General features: G+C 44.0%; 1 long non-coding RNA gene across 3 annotated transcripts in view; it reads left to right on the top strand.

The window, feature by feature from the left end:
* Positions 1 to 16,546, top strand: part of LOC104654472 — a 53,629-nt gene that overhangs the window by 16,936 nt on the left and 20,147 nt on the right. The window contains exons 3-4 of one of the 3 annotated variants that reach the window (XR_004057533.1): positions 682 to 836; positions 1,279 to 3,176. The exons of 1 other annotated variant lie outside the window; for it this stretch is intronic. This is a non-coding gene — a long non-coding RNA (uncharacterized LOC104654472). Of the gene's footprint in view, positions 1 to 681; positions 837 to 1,278; positions 3,177 to 16,546 lie in introns of those variants that run through there. One more of the 3 variants, XR_004057531.1, reaches the window with a different exon arrangement.

The following is a 16,546-nucleotide window of genomic DNA, read 5'->3' as shown; positions in this document are numbered from 1 at the left end:
GTGATCAAAACATATTTGTTTACCTGAACTTTGACTGGGTTTTCTTTCCTTGAGCCTGGTCCATCATTTCTCACCCAGTGCCTTTAAAGAGGCAATTCCTGGAGTTAGGTATCAAATAAGAAGCAAGGTCCAAGTGGTCCCTTGTGGGTCATGACTTCTGGATCACAATGTAAGTGTGATATTAATGTTTGGTGAAAAAAGGCGGGACTATGAATCTTTAGTGGGTTCAGAACTGGGGGAAGCGGGGAGAATAGCAATAGACATCTTCTGGGAATACTCACTGGTGTTAGTTACCCAGAGAGCACATCAGCCCACTAGGGTTCTGGGAATGAACCAGGAACAACTGAAAAGATAAAGTTACAAAGAACAAATCAAACATAAAAACATAAAAAATATCAGAAAGGCTTTGTACAGATGTTAGGAATATAACACAAATTTGGCTCTGAGTTTCCTGGCAGCCCAAGCGCAGAAGGAAACATGATGAATTCCAGTGCATGATGCTTGCCAGATTAAAAGGGGAAAATGTCCTTAAGAAGCCTTTCTGTCCCCTCTATTGAGCCTGGAGATTTATTTTTCCTCCCCGTGGGTGTTCATTAAAAGAACACTACAGCATGACATGGAATCCTTATCCTAACAGCAACAGGCCGTAGAACACTATTCTTTTCTTCTCTTACTCCGTAGTGTGGGAAGATGGGATGGTAAGCACAAAGTCTGTCTCTGGAAGCACCAGCGCTGTCTCTGAAGACAAATTGGTCGTGACACAAGCCGACCCGGTGGAACGACCTCCATGCTAAACCTTCAGCTTTCCCTGCATTTGGACTGTGGCCTTATGGAAGGTGTGAGAAACCCTGTGACCACGTTGCAGCACAGAGGCAGCTTGGCCAGCCCACCCCTTGGGCCTAATTTTTCTCCCTGGCCAAAGGGGTCAAACTATTCCAGTGCTGTGTGCTCCCTGGGCTCCAGAGTAATCAAACACACATGTTTGGCGCTCCACTAATCAGGGAATGAAATAAAGCTAGATGTTTCCATATGTTGATTCAATTTACAAGCAAAAGTATGTGTCAGGTAGGGGGCACAACAGTAAGGGGTGGGCAGTGAAGAAATGATTCCACAATGACATTTTGTAAGGAGCAAAAAGATGAGGAAGAAAAGGGGAGACACATCATTGAAGGCCAAGCCCTGTGCCAATTTGTATTTGCCTGTATATCTGTATCTCTCTCTGACTTATCTAATGAAATACCAACAACAGCCTAAGGAGAGTTCTCTCTTCTGTTATAGATAAAGAGACTGATCTCAGAGTGGCACAGATCTACAACGATGTGAAGAATTGGATTTATATTCATCTAACTCCAGAAAGTTCCTGAGATTCCTCTGCTTCATCATCTTTCCCATGCCCTTGAACACACGTTATCAAATAGCAACAGGTAGTGCAATCACTAGACAAATGATTCTCAGCCTTTTTCTTTGCCATTAGCACACCCGAAAGGAGACGTGTTGGACACATTTTCCTAGTCACCACCCCATGAACCTTCCATACCACGGGTATACTGTGTATTGAGTTATGTATCATCTGTACACCAGTTTCTAAAACATAGAAACAGTAGGAGCCCCTCCTCCAAGAATCCATTTTAATTCTCTTGAGTGTGATGTCACCCCCCAAAAAATGCATATGCTCTGGACTCAGTCACAAACACATTATGAATGCATGATCACTTAAGAATGTTACCAAAGTTCATACATTTGAGATGATAATTCTGTATTATTTAGTTCATTTTAGAGATAAGTAAGAACCTGGAGATTTCAGGGAGGTAGACCAAGCTGACAGAGCAAGGAAAGGCAGAGCCAGACATGCAGCTGAAGCATCTGGATTCCCACTCTAATGCTCCAGCTTAAGCAGGATGATAAGTAAATGGTTGTGTTTCAATGTGCTCTCAATACTTCCCATACTGCCTCCTTCATTAATACAGGAATGGTATTTTGGGAGAAAACCAAAATCTGCCCTAGGGGCAATGGAAAGGCAACAAGGCAACCTGCATCCAAGTCTTTGGGGGATTTTTTGGAAAGCAGAGTGTATTAGTCTGCTATTGCTGCTGTAACAAGTTACCATAAACTTAGTGGCCTAAAACAACACACATTTGTTGTCTTAAAGTTCTGGAGGTCAGAGCCCAAAATGGGTCTCATGGATCTAAAATCAAGACGTCAGAAGGGCTGTGTTCCTTTGGGAGGCCCTGGGGGAGAATCTGTTCCATGCCTTCTCCAGCTCCTGGAGGTCTCCTGCTTACTTTGGCTGTGGGGCACTTCTAGCAACTGCATCACTCTAACCTGTGCTACCATAGCACGTCTCCTTTTCTGACTCACACCCCCTTCTTTCATTCACTTATAAGGACACTTGTAGTCCAGAATAATCTTCCCATTTCGAAATCCTTTACTTAATCACATCTGCAAAGTCCCTCTTGGCCTATAAGGTGACATACTTGAGAATTCCAGAAACTAGAATTTGGACATCTTTGGGTGGCTGTTATTACGCCTGCCCCACAGACCAATGCATACACAATGTGACCAATCCATCTTGGTTTGTCTGAGACTGTACTGGCTTTAAAACGGAAAGTTCTGCATCCCAGGAATCCCCTCAGTTCCAGGCAATTCAGGACAATTCGTCATCACCCTATGTGCACCTCCTATGTGCTCCTTCAACTTAGAGAGTTGGTGTTTTCTCTCCCCTTCAGAGGACTAACTCCTATTCACCTAAAGAGTACACAGAGGCTGGGTGTAGTGGCTTAGGCCTGTAATCTCAGTGCATTTGGGATATTAAGGCAGGAGGTTCACTTGAGCCCAGGAGTTTGAGACCATTCAGGGCAACATAGTGAGACCCTTCTCTACAAAAGTTTTTTAAAAATTAGTTGGGCATGGTGGCACATGCCTGCAGTCACAGCTGCTTGGGAGGCTAAGGAGGAAGGATCCCCTGAGCCCAGATTCAAGGCTGCAGTGAGCTATGATAGTGCCACTGCACTGCAGCTGAGGCAGCAAAACGAGGCCCTATCTCTAAAAATACAAAAAAAAAAAAAAAAAAAAAAAAAAGACCGCACAGAATAGACCGATGGACTGAAGGCTGTGCCCTTATCAAACATTTACAGAATAATAATTATAAGTTTGCCTCCTAGACTGGGTGACTTCTCAAATTCCAGGTCGAAGTCATATTTATTTCTGTTGCCATAGGGTATTGTTGAGTCCCTGGTGCTTATAGGTGATTCAGGAAACGCCTGTTGATGATGTGAATTGAAGAGAAGGATAGATAAATGCTTGGTTGGGAGGATGGCAGGAGATGGTGATGGGTAGGACGGGTGGATGGATGAAAATATGAATGGATGGCTAAGAACGATCAGTAAGCTGGGAGAGCGTCTCAGATCCCAACACCATCTGGGCACAAAGCAATTTATATTTAATTTGCATCATTATATGTTATCCCAGATGGGGAGAAATACAAGGAAAAGAAAAGAGAGAAGAGAAGGCAGGAAGGAAAAGAGAAGGGATGGGAAGAAATGGAAGAGAAGAGAAAAGAAGACAAAAGAGAAGAAAGACAAAAGACAACAAACGAGATGAGTAGAGAAAAATAAAGACTAGAAAAGGAAGAGAAAGGAGAGGAGAGGAAAGGAAGGAAAACACATGAGTGATCCCCAGCTTGGACCACATACCCACAACCAGCTCTGGATCCCAGAGGTGGGACTATGCCGGAATTCCAGAGGAAGAGGCATGCATACCAAGCACAGGTCATTCCATCAGTTCTTCTAAATTATTCCTCCAGTCCAGACCCGCATCAGGAAGAGAATGCCTGTCATGCATTTTAATCTCAGAGTTCTGGGCTGGTTTTTGTCAGCCCCAGAGGAAAAACCACTTCTCTTTTTTTGCCCTTCTCACATGCTGGGCAGGCGTGTTACATTTTTTTTGGCTGTGAAGGCACCAAGTGTTTCTTGGCAGCATGTACGTCTGGAGCTCAGCCTCTTCCCAAGTCAGAACGACCAGAGATTCAAGATCAATGGGTGTAGCTGTCAGGTGGGTTCCCTCTCCAGTGCCATCTTGGGGAAAGGCAGGAGGACTTTTGATCTTCCGCTTGTCCAGCTGGGACTCGGCTCTCTCTCCTGAATGCGCATACGTGAATACCTCACTCTATTTCTATGAGCTTTCTCTTTTCATTATAGCTTCACCACCAATGGAGAAAGATCAGTAGAATATAATGTTGAAGACTCAGAGTCCTTGGAACTCTTTGGCATTGACAAATCGTGTTATAACAACCTCCTTTGCGTCTTAAACAGCCTGGCATTCTCACATTCAGCTTGGCAGCTTCATCAATATTCTGGAGAGATCTGAGCTCAAGGCCATCAAATATGACACTTTGGTTCAGTCAGGAGTGAATCTGCTGACTGTGGCCTTAGTGACACCAAGGCTGGCATATTGAGTTTTCTCTCAATTCATGGGCTTTTCTGATGTGTCCCTCAAATCCAGCCCTGGTGAAGGGAAGGAAAAGCACCCAGACCCAGCTCTGTTCTGCATGGTTTTGAGGGTGTCACTTCCCCTTTCTGAGCCTCAGTTTCTCCACTGGCGTGGTAAGGTGCAGTTTGGACCAGGTAGTTTCTAAAGTCTGCTACATTCCAGCATGCCCAACTTTGTTTAGGATTGCTCTGAATGAATAAGTGTCCAGTCATGGCCAGACCAATAGATAGGGTCAGAAAATATAGTTTGCCACATATGGAGTCAAGCATTGACATAAATTGTCTGCCTGAATTCTGGCTTTGGTTGTTTGTGGATCAAACCATGCCTCCTGTGTGCACAGTAATGATTGGTTATGGCGGCCATATGTCCTGAGTTTCCTCGGACCGCCTTGATTTCAAAAATTCTGTCCCATCGTCAAACCTTGTGTCAGATCATGCATCTCGATTTTTGATTCAGAAAATATGGTCACCATATGGCAAATGCATCTCCACCACTGTGACATAGACGGCTTGTCTTCATCCTCCTGCAAAGCTCTGTTTTATTCTCCCAGGCAGACAAGGATGCATCTCCTCTCTGTGCCCACTCCTGTCACCACAAAACCTTCAATCTATCACTTCCATGTCTGTGTCCTGTGCTGGACACCAGGCTCCCTAAGGGCAGGAACAACATTTGGTTCATCTTCATATTCTTAGCACCAGCTCTGAATAAACTAAAAGCAATGTTTCAGGAGTCTGTCACATTATACAGTAGAAATCTTCCTGAAAAGATGGGGGCGTACATTTTTAGATTATAATCTCTTTTAAATAGAACCAGGAAACTTAGTACTCAAGGAAGAAATCATACATTTTTTTTCCTTTCCTTTCCTTTCCTTTCCTTTCCTTTCCTTTCCTTTCCTTTCCTTTCCTTTCCTTTCTTTTCTCCAAATAATTATTTCAGATCTTCTAAGAGATCTGGACTTGCATATGTCATTTGCTAGGGGCAAGTAAATCTTGGAAGCAGATTCTCCTGGCTGTATGGGATTCAGTCCACTCATGGCCAACAAACTGAGACATCAGAAAAGAGAATTTGCCATTTTAAATCTGCAGTCAGCTGAGACTCAGTCCTGCAGTTATATAATTTCTTGCAAATTTGTTTCATGAACTAAAGAAGGCAAAGGCTTTTTCAGGTGTACGAGGGGGATAAAGTCCATCTTATGGCCCTTGGAGGAAAACCTTAGTCAACTTTCTTATATTTCCTTTTATTGGCTGCCTTTAGTGCTAGCCCGCTTCGTTGAGTACCTTACCCTTCCTGAACTCTCTAGACATACGTGTCTCCAAGCTCCCCTCTAACCCAGATTTCATTCTGGCAGCCATGCTAAACTTTGATCCAATGTTGTCCATAACTTCTACTTATTTCCAGAGTAATAATAATACTTCATAGCATACCATTCAAGACCTCTTATGGTTTGACCACCGTCTATTATTTTATGCCTTAGGTTCTCAAAAGACCCGTACACCAACACCTTTTACCCAGAAAAAAATCAAGAAATCCAGTCATTTTTACTATTGCTAATCCCAGAAAATAGCCCAGCTCACGCTCAAAGTTCTGAGTCTTTGCACAAACTCTTTCTTTTCTCTGGGAGGAGTTCCTGGCTTCAGGTACCTTGGCAAACCCTGGCAGTCTTTCCAAATCTTTTTTGATCATCTCTTTTATTGTGAAGGCTTCTCTCATTCAGTAAATACAGATGATGATGAGGATGATGATGATAGTAATAACAACAATAATAGTGATGATAATGACAAAGCTCACATGTGTTCAGCAGGAATTATGTGCTGGGCTGGGAGCTAAGTGCTTTTCAGACTTTACCTGATCTTACATTTTATAGCAGAAAAGAAAATTCAAACCCAGAAATATTTGCATAGCAAAACTAAGTCCAAGGACACCTAGTTAAAATAGGGCAGAGCTGAGGTTGGGACCTATTTTCTGTCTGACCTCAAAGTCAGAGTTCATAACTACTACATCCCACTTAGGCTCAGTCAGGTTCTAGTTTGGACCACTTCACACCCACAGAAGGTGCCTCTTGCATGGTCATCCTCATGTTGACCAGCCAGCCTCAAGGATCTCGAGGACAGAGGCTCTTCCCTATAAATCTATTCTTCATTAGTCCTTCCTATGGTCCCTGACACACGATAAACATGTAAGTAGAGTTGGCTGAAGAAATGGGCACAAAACCATTCCTTCATCTTGTTTTATTTTTGCCAAGAGGATCATCTTAAGGGGAACATAGAGACACCTTCCACCAGATCTGGGCATATATTCAAGCTCACACTTCAAAAGGGCCACCATAGTCAGCAAGCAGCAAAAATAACCTAGGCTTTTTCTAGCTGGAGCCTAAGCAGAACCCACCGAGGCTCTTCACTGGCACAGCAACTCTGTGCTCCCCAGAGCCTAAAGCTGATGAAGAAGTCTGCAAATCTTACCTTTCAAAAGAGCCGATGCCGAGAGGATGACAATATTAAGTCTGAATTCAACAAAAACAAACAAAGAAACAAACAACCCCAAAAGTAAACACAAAAGAAATAAAAACACCTTGGGAGGCTGAGGCAGGCAAATTGCCTGAGCTCAGGAGTTCGCAACCAGCCTGGACAACATAGTGGAACCTCGTCTCTACTAAAATACAAAAAATTAGCTGGGCATGGCAGCACATGCCTGTAGTCCCAGCTACTTGGGAGATTGAGGCAAGAGAATTGCTTGAACCCTAGAGGCAGAGGTTGCAGTGAGCTGAGATTGAGCCATTGCACTCCAGCCTAGGCAACAGAGCGAGACTCCATCTCAAAAAAAAAAAAAAAAGAAAGAAGAAGGAAAGCAAGAAAGTCAGAAAGCAAGAAAGATGGAAGGAAGGAGGGAAGGAGGGAAGGAGGGAAGGAGGGAAGGAAGGAAGGAAGGAAGGAAGGAAGGAAGGAAGGAAGGAAGGAGGAAGGAAGGAAGGAAGGACAGGAGAAGGAAAGGAAGGAAGAATGGGAAGAAAGCCGTTAAGTAATTCAGAAAGAAGCAAAAATAAAGCACTCCCAAGAAGAACAAAAAAAGAGACGAAAGGAAGAAGCAAGAAGGAAGTCTTCATTACGTCAATGCCGAAACAAAGCATACGACCGCCCCAACCCTCCAGCCCCTAAATAACGCCTACCTCGCAAACGACATCAACGACCCCATCGCACTCCCTCCATCCCCCCCCGTAAACTCCAACGCCCACCTCCCCCACACCAAAGAAAAGAAAAGAAAGACAAAAGCCCAGGTCATGAGTCATGACTGGTAGAAGCAATTTCACTGCTTGACTTGATTTAAGGGACGGTTTCACTGGCACAGAATCTTGTCTGGTCCTTTGCTTGAGATTGGCACTCGAAGGTTTCCTAAGAAGCCAAACTGAGTGGACATGAAGCCTCATGCAGTGAGTGAGTTGACAAAACGCACACATCAATCAACAACTGGCAATGTCGATCTGCCTTCAATCATTCCACATCGGCAAAGAAAGTCTAATCATTTTGACCATCTAGACAGAGGAGATTGCAACTAACTTTCTGACTGGCTCAGTTTTGGCAGCACTGTCCCAGCTCCCTGTGCTGATCTACTAATATAGAAAGGTCCCACTAATAGACATATTCTGTTTTTACTACACTGAAACCTTTCTCTTGCCTCTCTCACATTTCTCCTGACTGAATAAGGTTCACCAAAAGTCCTGGAGGCTGTCTTGGATCTGATTCCATTGTCCATCAAATTTCCATGCTCCCTAGAGGGAAACAGGCTGTTCAAGAACTCCACATTGTGACTGGAGGAAATACTTCACACCAGCCCTGTCTCTCTGTGGCTATGTGTGTCTCCATTCTGTTCTACTCTTGGAAGGTTTCAAAGTTGGCAAATCACAGTATTTCTGCTAACTGCCTACTGTGTACCTACTGCGTGCCTACTGTGCACCTACTGTGTGCCTGCTGTGAGGACGGTGCTGAGGAAAGTGAAAATTGTGAGCTTGTAGATCTTCAGCTAGAGGTAGACCCATAAATATAAGCCAAGATTAAGATAAGAAACAACTACAGGATCAAAGTAGCACTTGCACATCAAGTAATGGGCTATATAGGTCCTCGTTAGAATGTCAGAGAGAAGAAAGGCCCCCAGCGGAAGGGCCTCAGTCAGTCATAAGTAAGCAGAGAAGCTGTTTCCCAGGTCAAAGTGGATATGGAAGCTCAAGACTTTGTCCAAACAGAGATATTAGAGACAATCCAAACAAGGAGGAAAAATACGTGTTTAGGGTGGAGAGGGAGGGAAAGGGGAAAGGGGAGGGGAGGTTGCATATTCAACACTGTTCTCTTCTCTTAGTCTTTATTATACTCGCTGCATTTACTTTCCATGTGGCCTTCATCCCTCTGAATATGAAATCCCTTGAAATAAGAAAGGAAGGGTCCATCCAGTTCAATACCCCGGCACCCACCATAGGTCCTCACTAGTAGGAGTCCAGTAACCTTTAAAGGTAAGAATAAAGTAATGATAGGATAGATACTGTGAAGCATCTGATCCTGGCTCATGTCATCCCCTGGAATCCTCTCCAGTCCCGTGAGCGAAAGGATGAGTATGGAGAGGTGTGCACAGCGTGTCCCCTGCCTTGTGTGTAAGCTGGGGCAGGTCATTCCTTCAAACTCCAGTCATTATCCAATGGGTTGTTGAGTTAGAGGAAATGCATTTACACTGGCACATAGTAGGTATTCCATAAGCAGGTATGACTTTGTTTTCTCCTTTTCAGGCACCCCACCTGGACTAGGATAGCCACCTATGGGAAAAGTCACCAAAACCAGTCCTAGGTTAGAATCAGATGTGTTAGTACCAAATGGAAACCTTTATTGATTATAGTGAATGATAATAACTTTATCCTCCCTACAATTGCTCTTCAGTGAGTACCTAATGTACGCAAGTACAGTGCAGAGTGCTTTTGTCCATGATGACATTGATTTCTCACAACAGCCTCACCAGGCACAGAAACTGGGAGCCAACACTGATCCCACTGTACAGATGACAACATGGAGGAGTTGAGAGAGGAAAGGCTTTGTCCGAGGCCACCCAGCTAAGAAACAATTCTAAAACCCATGCCTGTCTCTAACATTCTTTGATCTAATTACCATTCTTTAGGATGGATGAGGTTTTATTCTGATGTCCACATAGAAATAAGGGTCCTCTACCCTTTATAGTTCTGCTTTAGCTGCCTGTCACTTATAGTCACTTCTACTTTGTAACACCTATTAACATTATAGCAGTTTCCCCCATTTTTTTCCCTGATTCATGGCTACAAAGCTCCTGGATGCAGGTCTGAGACATAACTTGTCTTTGGATTTGAGAATTGCTTCATCTGGCATGGTATGTTACGCAAAGGAGGAACTCACGGATAAAATGAACCATTGAGTATCTCCACAAATGTGGGCATATCTACAAATTAGTGAATTGAATGCTCAACCCAGCATTTTAAAAAATTTATCCCTGCACAATAAAATAAAAGTCAGATGCTGTTGTAGGATTCAGTTTGCTTCTTACCCCACTATTTCCTGCCTCTTATACTCATATTCCGAAACTCACACCTATTCAACTAAAAAGGGGGAAATATGCCTGTCTCCTTTTGGACTGATCAATTGAAATCTCACTAAACTTTTCATCCAGGTCTGGTCTGAATGCCTTTAATTTGGCTAGGAAACACCATGCTTACTTAAAGTTGGATAAGATTATCTCTTACCTGTGGATATCCACTCCTGGAGTAAATCAATAAATATAATAGTAAAGTTGCTAATCAAAAGCAGAATACAAAATAAAAGTAAATCATCCAGGCAGCCTAGCCACTGAGTTGTCAGGAGCAGTATCCTGAAGAAACTCTGTCCTGCTTCAGTCTCTGAGCTGGCTTTAGTGGCTTTGTGACATTAGAATCCGTTGTCTCTCTGAGTGCTACATAGCTCTTTCGTAAGGGGGAATTCAGCTACCTTTTAGCTTAGGGTAGTTCATTTTCTTTCACAGAGTTGCCCAGTATTTTGGGCATGGTGGCAGATGATTTTATTCTTTTTGATGCAAACTACCAGTAGGCTGTAGAAATCCAGGGAATAAGCAAATATCAACAGATGAAGTCCATAAAGTTATCTCAGGAATTCTGTTCTCTGCCACTCTATCAAATAAAATAAAAATTTATCTTGATTAGACAAAATCAAACCTAACCTACAACAAAATTACCTTCCCTAGGAAGGGGAAATACTACTTACAATACAAATTAATTGGAGAAAGCAGGATGCAAAATTGTTTATTCAGTGTGATCTCAAATGTGTAAAATAATATGTGCTGGAAAAATGAAGTACAGCAAGATGTTAACAATTTTTACTTCTGGGTGATGTAATCATGTATAATTTCTATTTTCTTATCTATTCTGTGTTTGCCAAATTGTCTAAACTATCTTTTATGATTTAAGAATTATATATATCCACTATTTAATTTTTAATTGATACATAATAATTACAGATATTTTCATGGTACACCAGTGATATTTTGATATATATAATGTGTGGTGATCAGATCAGGATAATTAGCATATCCATCATCTCAAACATTCATCACTTCTTGGGAAGATTCAATATCCTTCTTCTAGCTATCTGAAGCTATAATAATATATTATTGTTAACTATAGCCACTCTTGACTTGAGCGCACACACAGAAACTGCCTAAGACACTGTGAATGTTATCAGAAGTTCACTTGACAGTCCTGCCTTAGGAATCATGCCAGCGTTGTAAAAACAAAGTAAAACATACAAATAGAAAAGTAGAAAAGTGAACTACTGGTCAACCATCCATTTATCATGTATTTAGTGTCAAATGCATTGCCAGACCCTGAAGAACCCTGCCATGCTCAGCCTCCACTCCTCTCAGCTCCTGAGAGCTAGTTATGATTCGGACATCACGGGGGTTTCCTTCTTGACCCCCACTCCCACCCTGCCCACCTTGACATCCCTTGACCAGAGCAGTGTCACTGGCTGGGGAAACACAGCTTTCCAATGGTGGCACCACAATCAGCAGTAATCACTGTGTGGATGGAAGAGAGCCTGGACACTGTGCTTCCCAATGGGAGGGACCCTGAACCCCTTGGGATGTGGCAGCTCCAAGGTGGCATGCATGTGGGATGTAACATGGAGCAGAGTGGAGCCTGATGGTATCTCATGCCTCTTAGCAAAAGTTGGAGCCAGTGAGGGAACATCAGGGCAACAGTCTTGCTAAAATCCATCCTCTCTGTTCCTTTGCTCTTCTGAGGCTCTCTAAGTTACCACAGCAGACTGATGGCATCCAATTAACTTTCTGTGAGTGGTTCAGTTGGGTGACCACCCTGGAGGTCAGCATCCATGCCTGCTTCCTTCTGGCCCATGAGTCATGCCTGGAGGTCTGCAGCCCTTAGCACGCTGCATGGTAACACAGACCAGCTCAGGAAGCATTTGCCCAGAGCCTGCTCTACCCCATTCAGACCCACTCCCCCAGCACAGCAGGACCTGCAAGCATGGGTCTGAAAAACAGATCGAAGACCTCCAATCCATGGCCAGATTCTGGCTGAGGCACACGAGGGTCTAGGGTTTCAACGCCAGGTTAACTCCCAGGAACCAGAGCAGGGAGGGGGTTCTGGCACTCAGCCACTTGGACAAACACACCCAGAAAGCCTGAGCCCCACCCCCTTGCCAACCCCTCTGCCTGGATCGCCCCAGGCTGAGCTGCGGCGATGCGTGACTTGCCCAGGCCTCACACAGCTGAGCAGAGCTGGAAGTCTCCCGACACATTCCTTGTCTCAACTTCACTTTCCCTGCCTGGTTCCTATTAATGCTGTGGGTTTCCAAGCCCTAATAGCAGAGCTCTGGCTTCAGAGGAGGGCTGCCTGGAGCTGCCGGCCTCCAACAAGGTCGCACACAAATGAGATCTTTTGGAGTCACCCTTTATGGCCCAGACACTGGATTATTTATAAACTTCTTGAAAACACACAAACAAAAGCAAAACTGAAAACCTTGGAAGATACCAGGCTGGACATATGCTCCTTTATTCAGGGACAGAAGTCAGGCAGATTGGAAGACGCGTTTGTTGGTAAACGCCGGCCTTCCTAACTCCATGCTGTTGATGTTGCATTCGGTAAAGCCCTTTCCTTGGAAGTTTCATCATTGAGATCACCACTAGGCTGCTGGAGATGCCCTGCAAGTAATGAGATGCACACCTGGAGACAGTGGGTCGGAGAGGTTGCTCCCCGTCTCATGGAGCAGAATGTTCTGAAACTGCAGCCAAGGAGAAGTCAGCTCAGTACACTGAGGTCCTTGGCCAGATAAGCTCTTGGACAGCTCTGCTGGAAGAAAGGACAGCCTGCCCTCCTTTTCTTGGGCCCTCCAGCCCCTTCCAGGGGTTAGCATTCTCATGACACACTCACTTCCTCTGAGGGACCCCTCCAGCATCTTCAGGGTGAGGCCACCAGGTGCAGTGGCAGAGGGTTATCTGCCTAGGTGGAAATGAAGGATAAAGTCTGAGGATGAGGGACCAACGCAATGAGGCTGCTTTAGGAAGACCCCTGGAGTTTCCCCTTTCACCACTCATGGAGTCTGCAGCATTCTGTGATCTAACTCCTTGGCAGTAAGTTTAGATCACCTTGTGAGGGGCCTCCAGCAGGTAGAATAGTCTGACCCAGAGCCTTTTGAGTGGGTACACACCTGTCCATTTTCATGATCTAATTCAGTAATTTCTGTGTCCATTCGTTTATTTGAAAATCCCTATGCAGTATCTAACACATCCTGGGAACTGTGTTTGATGTTGTATAGAGAGGAGTAACAAAAACATGGTTCTAAAGGAGATAGTTTTGCATACCCATGACACAGCCCAGCTCTCTTGACAACTCAGTTTGAGTGAGACAGACACTAATTAAACAGGCAAACAATCACATAAAGTGTCAGTTGCTATGGTACGGAAGTGTAGGATGCTAAAGACATAGGGAAATAAGTCCTAACCCCCTCTTGGGGATTCAGGGATGGTTTCCAGGAATGGAATCAGAGCTGGTTTTGAAGACCAAGTAGGTATTTTCCAGGTGGAAAAATGGCAACAGGATATCCCTGGTCAAGAGAATAGCATGTGCCAAAGCCGTGGAGGGTGGGCAGAACAAACACAGTAGAACTTGGCTGGGGCATGTAGTGTGAGGTACACTCATGGAGAGGAAGCTGGGAAAGAAAGCAGGGGCTTGACCATGAAAGACCTTCAAAGTCATGCCAAAGAGATGGCCCATGGATCAGATGTTGAAGTTAGAATTCTATCTGGCAGCAATGGGGAACAAGAGATGGAATGGCAGGAGGCAGGGGGCAGTAAGATCACAGAGAAGCTGCTGTAGGAGCCCAAGTGCTCAGTGATGGAGTGGCCTGGATGAGGCTGGGCAAGGGGAGAGCACTCAAGAGACATGGAAGAGTCACTGTCAGTGGCACCTGGGGACTGATCTGGTGAAAGGTAAGAGAGACAAGTAGTTGAAGATGCCTCCTGGACTTGAATGCAGAGAGGGTGGCAGTGCCGTCCAGGGAGTGATGGGAAGATGAACATCCAGGTTATGTCATAAATGAAACATGGTCTTCCTTCATGTGAAGATGCTCCTCTCCCCCTCATCTGCTCTGCCCCAGGATTCGGCTGTCAGTCACACTGCCAGCGGGGCCCAAGAAGTCATTTGCACACTCCTCGGTAATCTGGATCACTTCCATTACTGCTTTCCCTTCACTTTGAGAATAAATGAAAAAATCGACTCCTCCGGATGCCAGATTTGTGTTCCTGTGTTAGGAGATTGTTTTTTCTTTTTTGCATCTGTGTGTACGTTAAACAGCAAGAAGAAAGTCGTGAAACTCAAGGAGTTTCCCCAAAAGTAAATCAATTTGCGGTTGAATGTGCTGTGGAATTTGTTTGCAAACCTACGAGAGCGAAGCGAGCTTAAAAAAGATGCAGTTGGATGAGACTGCAAAGTTTTGGAAAGTTCTTTGAACACATGTAAACATGATATGTGTAAGCAAATGTTTAACTTGCCTTTTTTACTTCTACAAATTATATTATGAAATCAGACGTCTGTGACTCCTTAAGAATGTCAAATCAGTGTATTCCTTCAAAACAGATAATTGCTTAGTGCTGCTCAGCTTCCAGGCTCCAGGCCTTGGGAAGGCTGGGTTTCTAGCTTGACAATGAATGGGGGCTTGTCTAAGAAGTTGATTTGCATCATGCAGGTGGCAGGGCAGGGGCGTTCCTTGGGCTCTTTGCAAGGTAGGCCTGCTGGACACAGACCATCTGCCCTGTGGAGAAGGAGGCAAATCCACATCATTGTTTGTTTCCTCTTCCTGGGGATGCCAGCATGATGTAATGATTTCATTCCCTGCTTTGCCTTGTGATGAGAGAGACCAGCACTTTAATCCATTCTAGGGAAGGATGGTGCAAAATGTATTAGATCTGATAGTCATATCAGCACTGCTTAATACTCTGCTCTCTGAGAACGAGGGTTGAAGCATCTAGAATTAAACTACCCTTCTGGCGCCAAAGGAGATGGAATTGGCCAGATTAGTATTTATGAGCACCGCTAACGTGGGGCTAGGTCATCTGATAACAGAGACTCTCCTATTGTTCCTAGCAGAGGGCATCCCTGTGGTTTGGAGGCAAAGATGGGGAAGATATACTGTATATGTCAATATGATATGCTCACACATATAATTAGGCTGTTATTACTAGACACATCTATTAACATTGCATCCAGACCTGGAGAGATATCCTCTGGAACCATTACAGGGCTTTTCAAAGAACACACAGTCCCATTGAAATCAGCAGAATATTGCCTGGCCTCTCTACTGCACCCCAGGGGGGTGTTCACACTCCTCAAAGCCTAGGCCTGACTCCTGTTAATGCTAATAGCAACACATGTGCACTTCCAAGGGAGAGAGGACCACATAGTGCTTAGTATGCTAGTAGGCATTAATTTGATTCCTTGGGTGCAAAACAATGTCAATGGGGCCATTTTGATGCATATGCTACTGCTCACAAGCCCAATTAAACCAAAAGGTTATTGTGATGTTGCATTATCCATAGGAGATGTATGCATGATAGATTATTGGGGATGCTATTTGCAGTGTATTGTTTATTCCCAATTTATTGGGTGTTTGTTGCTGCTGCTTTGAAAAGGTTGTTTACATTGAAAGTAAACTCACGTTAAAAAAATATACGTATGTCTAATCTCAATTTGGAAATTGTAAAACTACAGCTGTCACTTTCCAAAAGTCTACGGGTGATTTTACAGGATTGTTGGAACTAGAATAAATATAACAGTCACCTACTAATTATCTGGGTGGCAATTTTTGTTCCAAGTACTTGACTCGCTCATTCATCAAATAGGGACAGTAGTAATGCTGATAAATCCTGAAGATTTGAGCCTATTAAAGAAAACCTTTGTTCTCAAGGAGCTTACAATCATTAGCTGAATCACTTCTCTCTCTCTCTCCTGCCTCTCTCTCTCTATCTGTCTCTGTCTCTCTCTCTGTCCCTCTCTCTCTCTCTCTCTCACACACACACTCACAGAGACACACATACACACAGAGACACAATGAGTGAATGAAGAATTTATGAATACCTTTGGCTTATAGATGAGCCTTTTCTGATACTCTGAGAAGAGAGGTGACTCAACCAAGGCCATCTGGCATGTAAGAAGAAGAGATGGGGGGAGAAGCCAGGATTCTGTAACTTCATATTTGTGACCTCTGTATGTGACCTCCCTGAGGAGTAAAACATAAATCACTTAATGATATGGCTAGACATTCTTCGTACTTCCCTGAAAGCAACTGACCTTGTGTTCAAAGAATGCAGGTTATGACTCAACGTCTCTTGCATACAACCTAACACTTTTTAATTGATGGGAGGAGAAAAAAGATGGCATTCAGATGGCATAGCATTGGGGGGTGTTAGCCACCTCCCTCTCTTGAGGAGGTGTGTGACAATTTCAGGATTCAAGGGGATCTTCCCCTGTCTATCATGAATATTTTTTCCA

This window comes from Rhinopithecus roxellana, chromosome 5, assembly GCF_007565055.1.
Source record: "Rhinopithecus roxellana isolate Shanxi Qingling chromosome 5, ASM756505v1, whole genome shotgun sequence".
Lineage (NCBI taxonomy): Eukaryota > Metazoa > Chordata > Mammalia > Primates > Cercopithecidae > Rhinopithecus > Rhinopithecus roxellana.
The sequence above is the reverse complement of the archived record's forward strand: the minus strand, read 5'-3'. Positions and strand labels throughout refer to the sequence as shown.